At 42.5% G+C, this 14,543-nt stretch overlaps 1 protein-coding gene across 3 annotated transcripts in view; it reads left to right on the forward strand.

The window, feature by feature from the left end:
* Nucleotides 1-509: 509 nt before the first annotated feature.
* CSRNP3 (cysteine and serine rich nuclear protein 3) overlaps nt 510-14,543 on the forward strand; it is a 111,801-nt gene continuing 97,767 nt past the window's right edge. For 2 of the 3 annotated variants that reach the window (XM_037398334.1, XM_037398332.1), the window contains exon 1: nt 510-598. The gene's annotated coding sequence lies outside the window, so the exon portion shown is untranslated. Of the gene's footprint in view, nt 599-9,853; nt 10,227-14,543 lie in introns of those variants that run through there. The other variant, XM_037398333.1, reaches the window with a different exon arrangement.

Consider the following 14,543-nt stretch of genomic DNA (forward strand, 5'->3'; position numbering starts at 1 on the left):
GACGAGAAAATCATCGCTGTGCTTCTTTTGCAGGGATTTATACTTCACAGAAGACTCCTGCAAATAAAAAATAATTAAATTTCTCAAACCTGAGGCGCAGGTATGGTTTTGCATGCGCGCCCCCCCCCCCCCCCCCCCTTTTTTTTTATTATAGCTGTAGGTGTGCGAAGAACACCCGCTCACGCACCCAAAGGCAGCCACGCGCGGATGCCCCCCCGCGGCGCGGAGCCTCGGCAGCCCCCCGCTGCTGTAACGCGGCCGCGGCCACCGCTCCCTGCGGCCGGCTCTCCGCGGACCCCTTCAGCGCAGCGGCGGGACACCCCCGGCCCGGCGGCCGCCGCCCGGCTTCCCCCCGCCGCCCACCGGGACGCGGCGCCCTCGGCCGAGCTTGCGGGTCGGCCGCCGGCCCCGCCGCCACAGCGCCGCCACCCGGCCGCGCCGCGCCCTGCACCTGGCGCAGCGCCGCCCGGCCCCGCGCGCGGCAGGGAGCGGCCGGGGTGAGGGCCGCCGCGCGGGCGGGCAGGTAGCGCGCGCCCGCTCCCAGCCCGCGGCCGTCGGGCGCCTCAGGACCCGCCGCGCCTGCAGCCGCCGGGGGCCGGTAAGGGGAGCGCGGGCGGGGCGGCGGGACGGGGGCTGCCCGCGTCCCGGGGGGGTCCCGGGGGGGGCAAGCTCGGGCCGGGAGGCGGGGGCCGCGCGCAGCCCCGGCCCAACGGCTGCCCCGGGCGGCGCGCGGCGGCAGGTGGGGGCGGCCCGGGGGGGCGGCGAGCGGCGGCCGCCGGGAGCGCTCGGTGCCGCCCAGCCGCGGAGCCCGGGGCGGCGCTGGAGGCGGGGGACCGGCCCCCCGTTGCTCGCGCTGCTGTGGCGGCCGGCGCAGGGCCGATAGACCCGGGCGGGGGCAGCCCCCGCGGGAGCCGCAGCGTGTCAGGCCAGGGCCGCCAGCGCGCCGGGCGGCTGCGCCCGCAGAGGGCCCCGTTAGCCGGGGCCGGGGCTCAGCGGGGAGGGGGACGGACCCCCGCAGCGCGTGGACGGCGCCCAGCGGCGGCAGCGGTCGGCGAGTCACGGGCTCTCGTAGCACCGCCGGCCGCCCGGAGCCGTGCGGGGCGAGGCGGGGCGGCTCGCTGCACCCCGGCGGGGCTCCGCTGTCCCCAGGCGCGGCGGGCGCCCCACAGCCCCCGCTCGCAGCGCAGCCGCTCCGGTGGGCGCCCGAGCCGGCCCGCCCCGCCCCGCCGCACGGGTGCCGGCCCAGCGGCCCGAGGGGGCGGCTGGCGACCAGCCGGGGTAGCCACAGCTGCCCGCCGGGATGGCAGAATGACTAGGGAGCGTTTCGTGCGGCTGCAGTGGCTCTGGGGAAACCTGCGCCGTGTGCCGGCCCTGCGTGAGAGGCGTGCGGTAAATCCGCCTGAGCGCGACGGGCTCCGGAGCAGCCGGTACCACCGGTTCCTTCTTGGCCTGAAGCACCTTCTGCACGGAGCAGGCAGGGGAGGCAGGCGGCGGGGCAGGGCAGCGCCTGCCGGCGCCTGGCACAGCTGAAGAATTAACGGATTGCTTCAGGGTGGCCGGTACCGTGTGCCTTCAGTCCTGCCGGTGAGTTGTGCCCACCTGGTTTTGCGGCTCTGAGTGATGAGGGTCTGTTTTACCGGGAGATTTGTCAGCTGAAGTCCACCACAAATGATTGCGCATCCACATCTGTGGCTTTTGTTTCATCAGCGTGCAGACTGAAGAATGGATTTTTTTACATACTATGTGTGGAAAATATGAAGCTCTAAGAAGTTTGTAAATTTTAATAAGTTTACTCTGCAAAGCGGTAAAGTAAATGAAGACACAAGGGTAGTAGAGTGGCATACTCTAGGGTGACTCCAGGATGACTTCTGTGCTTTGTAGTCTTGTCAGAGGAAAGCAAGCTATAGCGATGTCAAAAATAGCGTTTTAAAAACTGACTATAAGGAAAGGTCTGCCCTTTCTGTATGCCTGTTCTTATCTGTGGTTTTTGGTTTAATGTTATTTTTGTGTTTATTGTATGAAGTGTAGTTCAGGCTCACCCAGCAACATACCTGGGTAGGTGGGGGCAAGTCACAAAAAATGTCTGTCTTTTGTTTAAGATAGAGCATTCAATAAAGAGCAGGAAAACCAGAGAACTCTGAGAGATTGTTTCAATTTATCTTTGTGATGAAGCATCCTTTATTTTAAAATAAAGCTTTTACCATGAAATAAACAGAACTTTATGCAATGTGTAGCATAAGTTTCATTGAACCTAGAGAAGTCTATCTGTAATTTGAGTTAGGGAGTCCCAGAATTCTGGAATATTAAGGCACTTAAAACTAGGCTGGCTTCTTCACTCTGTGGGAGCCCTTACTTGTGCAATAGACTGAGAAGCGTTTGCAGCATGCAGCGTTATCTTGCTGTGAATTTATGGTCGTTGTGTGTCCTGTGCTGTACTGTTTAGATTTTGGATTCTGTCAGGTGTTTCTAATGACAATTTAAAATTATTTCCTGCCTTTGTGATTGCATAGCGACGGCTGGGAGGGAAATAAGCGATAAGCAGCTGCAGGAGGGTGTAATTGTGTCCTTACAACACACATCCACTATTGTAAATTGTCGTACTTTGGAAACAAAAGGGCTTGTAGAGAGGCAACAGATCAGAGTACAGCCTGGTTTGTGTTTGTCACATCGATGGTACAGCAGTAGAAGTCGCTTACTTCAACCGCAGACAGATGTTATAGCACTGATGTAAATACATCGATCTATTTGTTCAAAGTGGAGATGGGGGTGAATGGGGCTGAGCTGTGGTTTGGTTTCTTTTCTAAATAGCTAAATATAAATAAGGGAATCTCCTACAGGTTGGAGATAATGAGTAATTTAGAGAAACAGTGAGCCAGAGGACAAGGAGGGTTGAATATCCCTGGCAGTGAAGACATCTGCCTAACGTTTCTATGAATCTGAGAAATGCAGAGCATCTGTATTACTGAAATAATGACTCATCAAAGAGGTGCAGTGTTAAGTGAAGGACTGATAGAGGCAGATAAAATGAGCTAGAAGATTAAACATTTTCCTGAGTTTTTTTACTATTTGTAGTATAATACTAGTTTCTTACTCCGCAGCCCTTTTTCCTCAGCAGTCACCTCTTAGGAAAAGACACTTGTATTTTTACTAATTCTAAAAACTTGGCAAATTAAGAATGCGCGCTATTCTGAACATAAAATTTTACCTTTAAGTGTTGCATGCTTAACTGTTTCACTTGATGGTAAATTGCTTGACTTCTTGAGTTCAATTTAAATACATTTGCAATTTTTGCAAGTCATAATAAAGATGCAGGTCACCTGCCCACCCCCTACCCATCACTGGAAGTGCCTTCTATTACTCTAAAATATCCTCAGCTATGTGATGATTTGTCCAAGCATTTCACAAGAGCTGTGCAGTTCCGTGTCAGGGTGTGCAGGCTAGGTCAAAAAAGAGAGTGGGCATGGCTAAACTGGGGTTAGGTGCCCTAATCTGTGCTCTGAGTTAATCAAAACTAATTGCTTTGATTGATACTAGGTTCTGTATAATGTGTTGTCTGATAAGCAAGTGGTGTTAGAACAAATGAAAAAGTATGTATTTAAGAACACGTGAAAAAGAATGTATTTTTTAATTAATGGTTCTGTAGAGCCATCTGGAACCAGGAACCAGTTTGCAGAAACTTGTACTTAGTTTCCAAGGTTTCTTTTTAAGGCAGTTGTCATAATCTGATATTTAAGTAGTTATAATGTTAAAAGAAAAATGTGTTTCAAATATATATTGAGATGGCTTCGATGTGCAGAAGCAATTTTGGCAGTTACTCTTATGGAAACCTGTTTTCTCCAGGGTTCTTCCTAACTTCATTCTTGTGTTACAAATCAGCATATGGCCTAGAGGTTGCATAGTTCAAACAGCATTTTTATGCAGTATTCTTCATGTGGGGCGCTTGAGACGTTTTGTATCATATACATATTTGACAGGAAAATAAATAGCGCCTCTTTAGACTGTAACGGGGTGCTGAAAAGGGTATGCTTGATACTATGAATTCCATGTTATTACATGAATCCTTTGATCAGCCTGTTGACTTTTTTTATTCATACTTCTGGGGACTGTGTTCAAGCAGGAATTGCATGACTAGGTTTGCCAGTGATTTTTCATTTTGCTTTGAAGTGCCAACAGCCTTCTCAAAAGGCATGATATTCCATTTTAATATCAAATGTTAATGTTTTGTTACCTGAGAACGTGGATACAAAGGGCAAATTGCAGGTATAACTAACCTTGAAATAATGTTTTAAACATTTGTATTATAAATCTTGCTTTATGCAGTCTGGTTTATGCCATGTTCTTTTTTTATGTATGCTTTGCATAAAGTGCTATAGTTTTTTTAAAAAAGATCTGTTTATTGTCCTATGTGTAGATGGACTGAGCAATGTAAGTCATTAGTGCATGCTTTGCACCAAGTGTACCTGGAAGAGACATATGCGGAAGTTGGTGTTCTTGCATTGTATATAATACATCTTAAAAAGTAATCATATGAGCTGGTTTTAGTGAAAATTTGCAAAATACTTTTGTAAGGAGAGTTTGGAAATTAGATTTGAAGAAGCATTTTGTTTTCAGGCTGAAAATGCCCAAGCATTTTTGATACAAAAACCTGGACTACTGGTAATTTCCCAGCAGACATGTTTCTGTTATAGCCTTGCTATGTCATCACTGGCAGTTTTTACAGTTCCCATGGCAACGAGGATTTTTGATCTGCAAATACTGTATATGGTTTGAGGGGGTATAGATTTTCTTTATTACTGAAGAAATTTTGATTCATGAAAGCTGACCAGCTGTGCCCTCCCCGCCGCCCCCCCCCCATCCCTCCCCTTAATAATTTGTGTGTTGCCAGTAAGCTTATGTGTAAACATGAACTATTTGACAGGAATACAGTTACCAGTTCTAATTTTTGACATAGTATAAGAGATGGTGGAAAATTTGTAAAGACTTACTGTAGTGATAGCAGGGAAAATGTCTCATCTTCCAGGTGGAGTCTTGACAAACAGGAGACCATTGTATATGCATATAAATTTGTATGTGTATGTATTTGTGAACATTGTATATGTGTATAAAGAGTAATGAGAGTTAAAGTTGCTCAGGCTTTGCCTTGGCTTCTGCTAATGTTTACTTTGGCTTGGACTGATTTCCAAGGTGCATTCATAAAATATTTACTTTTAAAATGGACTTACATATATTAACTAGAGAATCTCAAAATCCTGTATCTGATTCACAAACTAAAATTACTTCACAGTGGCACTACTCTTGTGTGATTTTTTGTGTGTGCCTGTCCTTCACCTTCTCAGATGAATACATGGGCTGGTATGGGATGTTTGGGAGGTATCCTGAACCAAATATGTATAGGATAGAGTAACTTGTGCTTGGGGCATGAGTCTTTTTTTTTTCCTAAATTAGATAGGTTTTCTATGTTGTTTTTGAGCATTCATTCCAAAAAAAGAAGCCAATTCAGATTTGTCGAGTTCCTTCCACACCCTGTTGGTTTAGTTTGGGGTGGTTATTACTGGGGTTGAATGGGTTTTGGTTGTTTTTTGGGGGTGTTTTTTGGTGGTGTTTTTTTTGTCGTTGTTGCTTTTTTTCTTTGTGACTGGTAAAAGAGAAAATGGGAATGACGTAGTTACTGAAATAAATGGCATAGGTAAACTAGGCAATTACTGTTTATGATGGAAAAATCTGTGAATAGTGTATCTAAGACAAATATTTTTATATCTGAAAGGGTGTTTAGAGATGCATTAAAACAAATTTGGAAAGTAAAGTCTGCTGCCAGTGGCCTGCTGGTCTTCATGTGATTTGGGCTGTGAGACCTCTGTCTTCCCGTGCTGCTGTTCACCACACACACGTAGGATTATTATGGAATCATGAAAATGGAAAAATGCTGCATTGAACTCTGCATCTGAAGCTACTTATCCAAAGACATGTAGTTCTGCTGTAGAAGTACTGTACTGGAGTAGGGCAATCTAGTATTTAGGTAATAACTTCATCCAAATGCCGGTTTGTAAAAGATTTTTCTGTCACTAGTGTATGTCGTAGCTGTGACAAAATAACTTGCATATACATGAGAGAGAAATCGAGCTTAATGCCCATACCCAGGCATGAATACCCTGGATGCATATCAGTTTTTTCAAGTGAAGCTAGAAGTTCTGAAATGACTAATATACTTTTTTTCTCCTCTTCCCCCCCACTCCCAATGGCCTTCTAGGAGATAGTTTGAACATGGTGGGTGCATGGTAGGTAGTCCCTTATCATGAAGAACAACTTTCAAGTCAATTCAGTGCTAATGTTGAAAAAAAAGCGTATAGCCTGCAGTTGTATATATTCAGAATGATGTATGTGATTCTGGATCGTTCTTATATTTGTGAATTCAAGGAAACAAAGGTATGAAACCTGGAATTTTTAGCATATGTCTGCAAAGATTTGTGGGGACTGATAGCACCTGGCAGTGTATTGCATACCACCTCCCTCCCCGCCTCCCAACGCAACCTCAACCCATTTATTAGAGCTTGAAGGTTTATTTTGATATTTTTCTGGCTTTGCTTGTAATACTAGGCAGTACAGGTTTTCATGGAACAATTTGTCCAGTGCTCCTTGAGAATTCAGGAGAAAAGGTAGTTGCTGGCTTGGGCTTCATGTTTGAGAAATGTGCAAAGTTTAGGAGAAAGGGATCACCTAAACGCAATTAAAGAATGCAAAGAGTTGTGAGTTGCAATGTCAGATATTTTCCATAGTATATGGAGAGGATGTGAGGCTGGTGATGCTGCGTAAAACTGGATGAATATGTCAAACAGCTTCTGCATTTCTGTTGAGACACGTTGAGTTGTTGAGGCTGTTAAGGACTGACATTGCGATGACATAATCGCTGACCCCATATTATTCTGTTATAAATCCTCTGGTTGCAGTCTCCACTGTTCCTCAGCATGTGTGGTTCACACTTAAGGGCTTTGCCGATAAGCTCCATCACCATTTCCTACATAATGGAAACCAAACAGTAGTGCTGTGTGGGGGCCAGCTGACTCCCTGAGTGGAGATGGAGGCTGGAGAATACACCTCATCCCTAAGAACTTGTTTGTCTGGTTGGTGTCATTGGCATACTGTGCACTCATTGCTAGGCTGTCGTTACGGATCAAAATTAAATGAGGTAGTGACTCATTTACAGGGACATACACCGTTTTTGAACAGGTCAGATGCTGCATACTGTACGTGTGTTCTTATGCTCGTGCACAAGAAATACTGCGCATCCTAATGTTTCCCTATTAGAAGAAGGGAAACATAGTCCATATGTGAAACATCTTATCTTATAACTTATGTATATAGTGGTAGCACTTGTCCTGCGTGGGCAATGGAAAAATAAGCAAAAAGATTTCTTAACTGCAAGTATTCACTAGGTGTCAGTGCATGATCACACTGAACTGATGTTCTCACAGTTCTTTGATGATTGTGGTGTCTCCCTTTTGTACAGGGATTTTTAAAGAAAATGCCTACTTCTGTCTCCAGCATGCAGCTTGGATTGAATTTAAAAATAACTAATGATTAGTAGTGATTAATTCAGTCTTGTTTTGGGGAGCAGCCTGATAAAAATGCTGATTCTAATAAAACCCAACATGTTTTGTGCTTAATGAAAGGTAATTTAAAGACTTAAAATGGCCAGTGTTGATCATTATCCAGCTTTCTTGTCAATATCTGCTATATTGCTAATCAAGCACTTGGTGATACTGCTGCTGATCCTGGGTGTGACTAAAATTCCTTTTAAGATGAGGCAAAATGACAGTTTTCATAGTGATACATGATCTGTAACACAAACACATTCACTTAATTATTTGCAAAAATATTATTTTCCTTAAGGGATGTAAAAGGTCAAGTCTGTAAATGTAGTTGAAGCAGAGGAAAACCTCAATGAATACAGCTAAAATTGCCTGGTTTCCTGTAAGGAAATCTTCTTGATCTCTTGCCGTATAATGTCACTAGAATGAAATATCCTGTTTATTGAAGTATCTCATATTACTTGCATCTCAGTATTATTTTTTTTTTATTATTATCTTTAAGCAGATTTAAGTTCATAATATTTAGCCTAGTTTTAGTGATATATGATTAGGGAATGTATCTTTTCAATCTCTATAGAGTGATCAGCATTCATCTAAAATTTTAGGTTTTGAGAAATGGGTATTTTCTGTCTTATATGTAAAAGTATTTGGTTAGAACTGTACATTAGTAGGTTAAAATAGCAAAAAATTGTCATTCAGCTGATAAATGCAAATATTTGAAATGGCTCCCTTGTGTCTTGCAGTTCATACTGACCTTTTCCTATTGTATTTTAACCATAGCACTTAGTGAATGGTAAAAATATTCACACGTTTTGCCCTCTTATATCAAATCTGTTTACGAGTGTGGCCTTTTTTAGCACTACTCCCTGGTACCCTAAGGGAAGCGTTAATACCTGTGGTAATAGGTAAGAGGAGTTAGTTTGGTTACAATTACACATTTTTTGACTTGAGCTTAACATGATATTGCTACCTATTCAGTATGTAGCAGAAATACCGATGTGATTGTTTGACGGCCGACCTTCAGCATTTTCCCTATTGTTGTAGATGTATGAGGACTGTCTTTGGTGCCATCTTTGTTTAGTCATGCCACTTCACTGTCAGATAGAAACTATCTGATCATCAGACAAAGGCATATTTCTTCCACCCTGATGTCCCTCCGGTTACATCATGCAGTGACATTTAAGCACTGATCTTTCATCATGGGACGCAGCTACCTGCCTGACCAGATACTAAGACAAGTTCTGATTGAGCTTGTACAAGAACTCCATAAAAGATAAGGTAGGAAGACTGTAAAGATTAAAATAGACTGTTGTCTAACATACACCTCTCCCTTACACAGATATGTGGAATACTAACACATGCAAGAAGTTCTAAATAAAGGAGAGCTTGAGTGACTTCGCATTGCGTATGACTCTGACTTTGTGTCTCTGAACATTGCATGAAAACCCATCCTCCAGCTTGAATTGCTCATTAATTTCAACAGATTATCTATTCAAAATGATGCAAAATAAAGCAGATTCTGTCACTGTCTTAAAAATTGTTCCTAACTGAGGCTTAATTATGTATAAGAAGTGCTGATTTTTGTTTTTAATGACGACTTCAGGATTCTTCCAGGACCTCTCTTCAGAAGTTGATCTGTCTGAAAAGAGCTCTCTCTGCCCAATGACAAAATTTTAATCTTCCCTTGTTTGACATGTCTTGAGAAATTTGTTTAAAATAATTCCTGGTGCTTGCTTTCTACTGTCCTGCTTTTCAGTGCCAACTGTGACATTCTGTTGGTATGGTTCCTTTGAAGTTCATGATTCTGCTAAGCATTTTCTTGCAGGCCTACCGAAGGTGATTAAAAAGGCATTTGCAACTCAGGAAATCAATTTGATGGATCTCTGCAGCTGCAACTTTTGGAGTAATACATACTGTGTTTTTAGCACAGAAAATGGAGCTTGTGTCTCTGCAAAATATGCAAAGAGAAATTCCATCATCCTGCATTTTGCTGGGGTTTCTGCCTTGCCGAAATGGACATACTAGCACAGTAGGATGTCTGAATTTCTGACCTTTAAAGTATAGGCAGCTGTGTGCACTGAGAATCCAAACCACTAAGCCCTCTTCTGTGGGTGGACTCTTAACGTAATAGGATTTTCTCTTTCACCAATGATAGACAGGTACTTGTTTATTATAGTTGACAGCACTTCCTAAGAAGGTGAGAGACTTGGTTACTGTTCTTTCCTTAGCCTGAAATTGTTCAAATCCACACCTGAATCTTCCAGAAATGTACCATAATTGACAAGCTGTAAAATAATTTGGGGAAGATAGTGCTAAGCAAGGGTCTGTCGTTTCTTTAGGAGGATATTGGATGGAAAGGAGTATAACACTCTAACCTAACAGTGGGCCATTCAGTTGTGTGGAGGGATAGTTGGGCTTTCTTGTTCACAAGATTGTTTTGGAAATGGGGACTAGACCCCTGTTCTCTTCTAGAAATCTTTCGCAAGTCTGTATGTGAAGACACAGGTGGATTGTTTGCAGAGCACTGTTCTTTGGTGCAGCTGAGGTTCATGTCACTTGGGAAATGAGTACATTTTAATTTATCAGCAAAACTATGCACCAAAATCTTGAACTCCACCTCAGCTACAACAGAGCAAAAAGGTAAATAATGACCTTTCTTGTTGCAAGAAGCACGACAGATTAGCACATGCAGAATTTCTGAAAAGGCAACTGATCTCTCATATAATTTCTTTAGGGCTTTTTTCAGCTCTGCTGCTTACAAGCTTTATATTTGTTTACTTTTCATTCAATAGCTTAATTGAATGCTGTACTGATCATCTGGTAAGATTAAAGATCTTTACCCAGTGGCAATGTGATATATAAGTTCTTACGTTTGTTGCATGTATGATGGTGAATTTTACCTTAGAGAGACAATTATGGTTGTTTTTTTGTTTGTTTGTTTGTTTGTTTTAATGCCTACTAGAAAAAACATAAATGGTACAGGTGAAAAAATGGCTGCAAGAAAGCAGTAATAGTGAAAGGATGGTAAGTACTGGTTAGTTATGTGTCCTTATGGACTGGATGTGATTTTCTTAGATGTTCTCTTTCTGTCTCTATTTTGGGGAGCTATGCATCAGCAGCACTGGGGAAAACCAGTGAGTGCTATCGATAACACCGGTGCATGTCCTTTCTTAAAAGTATGCATGGGGTAAAGGAGGAGCTCCTTCAATGACTTCTGGAATTAAATTTTGCACAAGTATATTTAAAAATGTAGTACTTGTATTGGTAGAAATGCAAAGCAGTGTTAGGGTTTTTTTAACCAGAAATTTGGTTACGAACCCAACCCCCCCCCATGTTTTATGCTCGTATAATGTACTTGAGGACCAGATTCACCAGTTGGTCTCTTCTCTTTGATCGCTGGTTGGCACATGGATGTGCAGAAAATCAAAAATCTGGTGCAGAAGAAGGGTGACCCTCAGATATTAGTGTAGCCTCATGAGCTGTCTAGTAGTATACCTGATTGTGGGCAGTCCCCCAATATTAACTGTGCCTGAGTATAAGGCTGGTTTTAAGTGAATGCAACCAGTATGTGAGGCTGAGGACAGGGTAGCTGTAGAGTCATGCATGAAGCTGGGCTGGATGGAGAGAGCAGAAAGATGTAGGGAAAAACCGAAATAAGAGGTGCAGGACACTGCATGTGTTTGAAAACAGGATGGTAGCACACATGGCATAATTTATCAAATAAAAATTAAATTGATTTTTAATTTTGTTCTTTGAAAAATGAGAGATGCCCACAATGCTGACTTGGGGTCAGCATCAAATGTTTGGAGGGAATGAATGTTGGTATTAACCCTGTCCTTAACGTTTTTCACCTTTCCTGTCTGAATGAAATGTTTTTTACTAACTGCAGTATAACTACTTACGCTTAGTATATTTTGCTTCATACGTTTATGTCTTTGGACTTTTTATTATGTTGTAGTACTCTCTTCAATTAAGATTTATGAAAGAACTATTAAAGACTGTAAAAAAAGGAAAAATATTTATATCTGATTTAATAAACTTCCAAGAATATTTGAATACCCGCACATATGATCTCTCAGATAAAATTTCAAGTATTTTCTCTAAATGCAGGCTCAGTAACATCTGTGGGAATCAATTACCATGAGCATTCCATGTAAACCATGCTTGCTTTTGAATAGGAACTTTGATCCCATGACAGCAATACAGGTATTAAATGATGTTGAGTTCCTTCATCAAGAAAATCCTGTGTTCGTCACCCTAAAAGGGGGGGTGGGGGTAATATACATTATATTTTTCATGTATGGTCTTTGGTTTATTAAGGTAATAATTAATTACAATCTCCAGGCATCCTAGGACACATGGAGGCGTATTTTTTTCAGACATCTTTAGGCATAATTGCCAGCTAGGTCAGAACTGGATTGACTCAAAATCAGCTTAAAGGTTTCATCCAGTTGGTGCATTAGTAGTGGAAGAAGGAATATAAAAAGAAAAACCAAAACAAAAAACGAAACTCGCCTAACCTGCAAAACAAGCAGAAAGAAAAAGAACCCTTATTAATCCATCAGGTACTCGGTTGTGGTGACTAAGTAAAATCTCATAAGGCGCCTGTCATAGCAGTGAAAAGTGGTACTCCTCCCTGACCTAGCTGTCAGTCTGCGTCTGTGTTCCTTCCAAACGGGGTAGTACCTCATCTTTTCTTACCGTGCTGTGCCAGCATTATGCTCTCACTGAAGCAGATATGGCTGAAACCCAAGAATTTTTGTTACAGCTAATGAAAACTAGGTTAATAAACTTGTTCAGGTTTACTTAATTTTGCCTTTCAGTCGTGAAGTCTGGATTATGGTTCAAAAGAAACTTGTTTTTAAAGTCTGATGTTTTAGGCTTGTGGCTGTTATTTAGTTACAAAAGTCGATTCCTGATTTTGGGAAGAAATTACCTGACTTAGTTGTTGGTATGTAAATAATTGGAAATAATTTCCATGCTAGAAAGCTGCTTTATAAGATAGTCACAGATGAATTAATGAAAATCCATGTATACTCTTGTGCAGAAGTTCTTTGCTTGCCTTTTCTCTTGTCATTTATTATACCACTTTTGATTTCACTGAAGGCAGATGACACTACTTGAGTTGATTAAAGGAATATAAATGGAGGTTGGTAAGTGGGTGGGAGTCTGAAGAAGCTGAAATTTATGTAACTTGCATTTCTAAGAGGTGAAAATTAGTCTGCCTTGAATGTGTTTCTCAATTTTACCCTCGGATTTGTTTCCACCTGGCACTATTTTTGTGGAGGTTTCTGTTTGTGTTTTTGGTATTTGTTTTGTTTTGTTTTGTATTGTTACACAAGCTATGTTTGTTTGGTTTTTTAAGAGGAAAGGAAAGTTTGTTTCGGTTTTGCTTGGCTTTGTTTATCAAGGAGTAAAGAGGAAACTGACTATTGTCACAGAGGTGCTGCAGTACTGTTTTTCTTAAAGCTAGGGAAGGTACTAAATCACTCTGCTTTCAGCCTCACCACCCCCACCCCCAATCTTAGAATAGTTTTTAGAGCTCCTTGATAGATAAATCTTCCTAAAGTAAAATGTATTCAAGTGGCAGATCCACTGACCAGTATGGTCGATTTCTGGCAACCTTGTGTGCCATATAGAAAGGGCTTGGTTTGTTACTGTTCTGACTTGGAGCAAACACTCTTTGGCACAGCTGCTTCAGAGACAGCAGAGTCTTCTAAGATCTATTAAGAAGTAAAATTGTATGAATGCTGTGGTAAAGTAATCCTATTCTTTTTTCCTGAAGCAGTTTTGATTTTCAAACTATAGGATGATGTGTTTTCGCTGTGCCTTGCCGTAATTATCCAGCTTCTTCTCCAGCCCGAACAGTCATCCCTTCAGGCTTCATTAAATGCAGTCAGTAGGGCATTGAAGCTGCTATAGCTTGTTGTATGGCTTCTGAATTTTAATACATTGCTATTTCTGGTTGTGTAGTTCTGGTTTTTTTCAGAGACTAATAGAAACTGTATCACGTGCATCCTAGTAGATAGCTTCTCGCCATTTAAACCTCAGACTACTGGAATTGCACGTGCCTTGAGAGATTTCTAAGGCTAGTAGGTGATGGCATCTGCCCACCACTTGTGAGAAAGAAACCTCAATTCTCCATTTGTATTCAGTCATAAATCACAAGTAATTTCCGTGCAATGGCAATAGCTTCCAATTAAGGAAACCTTAACCTGGATTTCATAATGAAACATCAGTGGGTTCCAGTTCTTTTGACCACACAGGATTTTTCCAGGCAGCAACCCTGAGTACACACCAGTAAGTCATACCTAATTCATTCATCACTTTCTTCTTTTTTCTTCTATCAGAGTTTACTGTGCCTGGGGACCGTGTTGGCACATTTCTTGATGGCATTGGGTGCTGAGTTGCTGCATGGTGGCTGTGAAACTCGGATAGTCCTGTTGCTGCCTTACCAGCTTTGTCCCTCCCACTTCAAGGATCTTCCCACAGACATATAGGATGCTGAAAAACAAATGTCTCTCTCCATTCAGGAGATCTAGTAGATCTGATGTGTGGAATATGACGTAGCTTCCTGGGATCTTGCTAGCAGAACAGTGAATAAGATCCTTATTTCTAGGCCATGTGTGAGAAATTTGTTCTGACATCCTAATAACAGTCTGTCAGGAGAGTGATTATGCTTTAGGAGATCTGACCTCTTCCAACTTCAGTAAGTGAGGCGATGGCTCTTTTGTTCCTGAGCTGGACAGTAGCTTCTATTTTTCTTACGCAAATGCCTGATCCTGCAGTCAGTAGCCTGGGGAACAAACTGTAAGTCTCACATGTCTGCTTGTAACTTTCTCTAAATATCAAGTTCCACCTGTGTCTTCATTAAGCGATATGTTTGAGCTGATCTCACACTTGATGGAAGAAATCTACAGTAATTGGTTTCTAATGAAGGACTATTGTGATCAGCTA

Source organism: Falco rusticolus, chromosome 8, assembly GCF_015220075.1.
Source record: "Falco rusticolus isolate bFalRus1 chromosome 8, bFalRus1.pri, whole genome shotgun sequence".
Taxonomy (NCBI): Eukaryota; Metazoa; Chordata; class Aves; order Falconiformes; family Falconidae; genus Falco; species Falco rusticolus.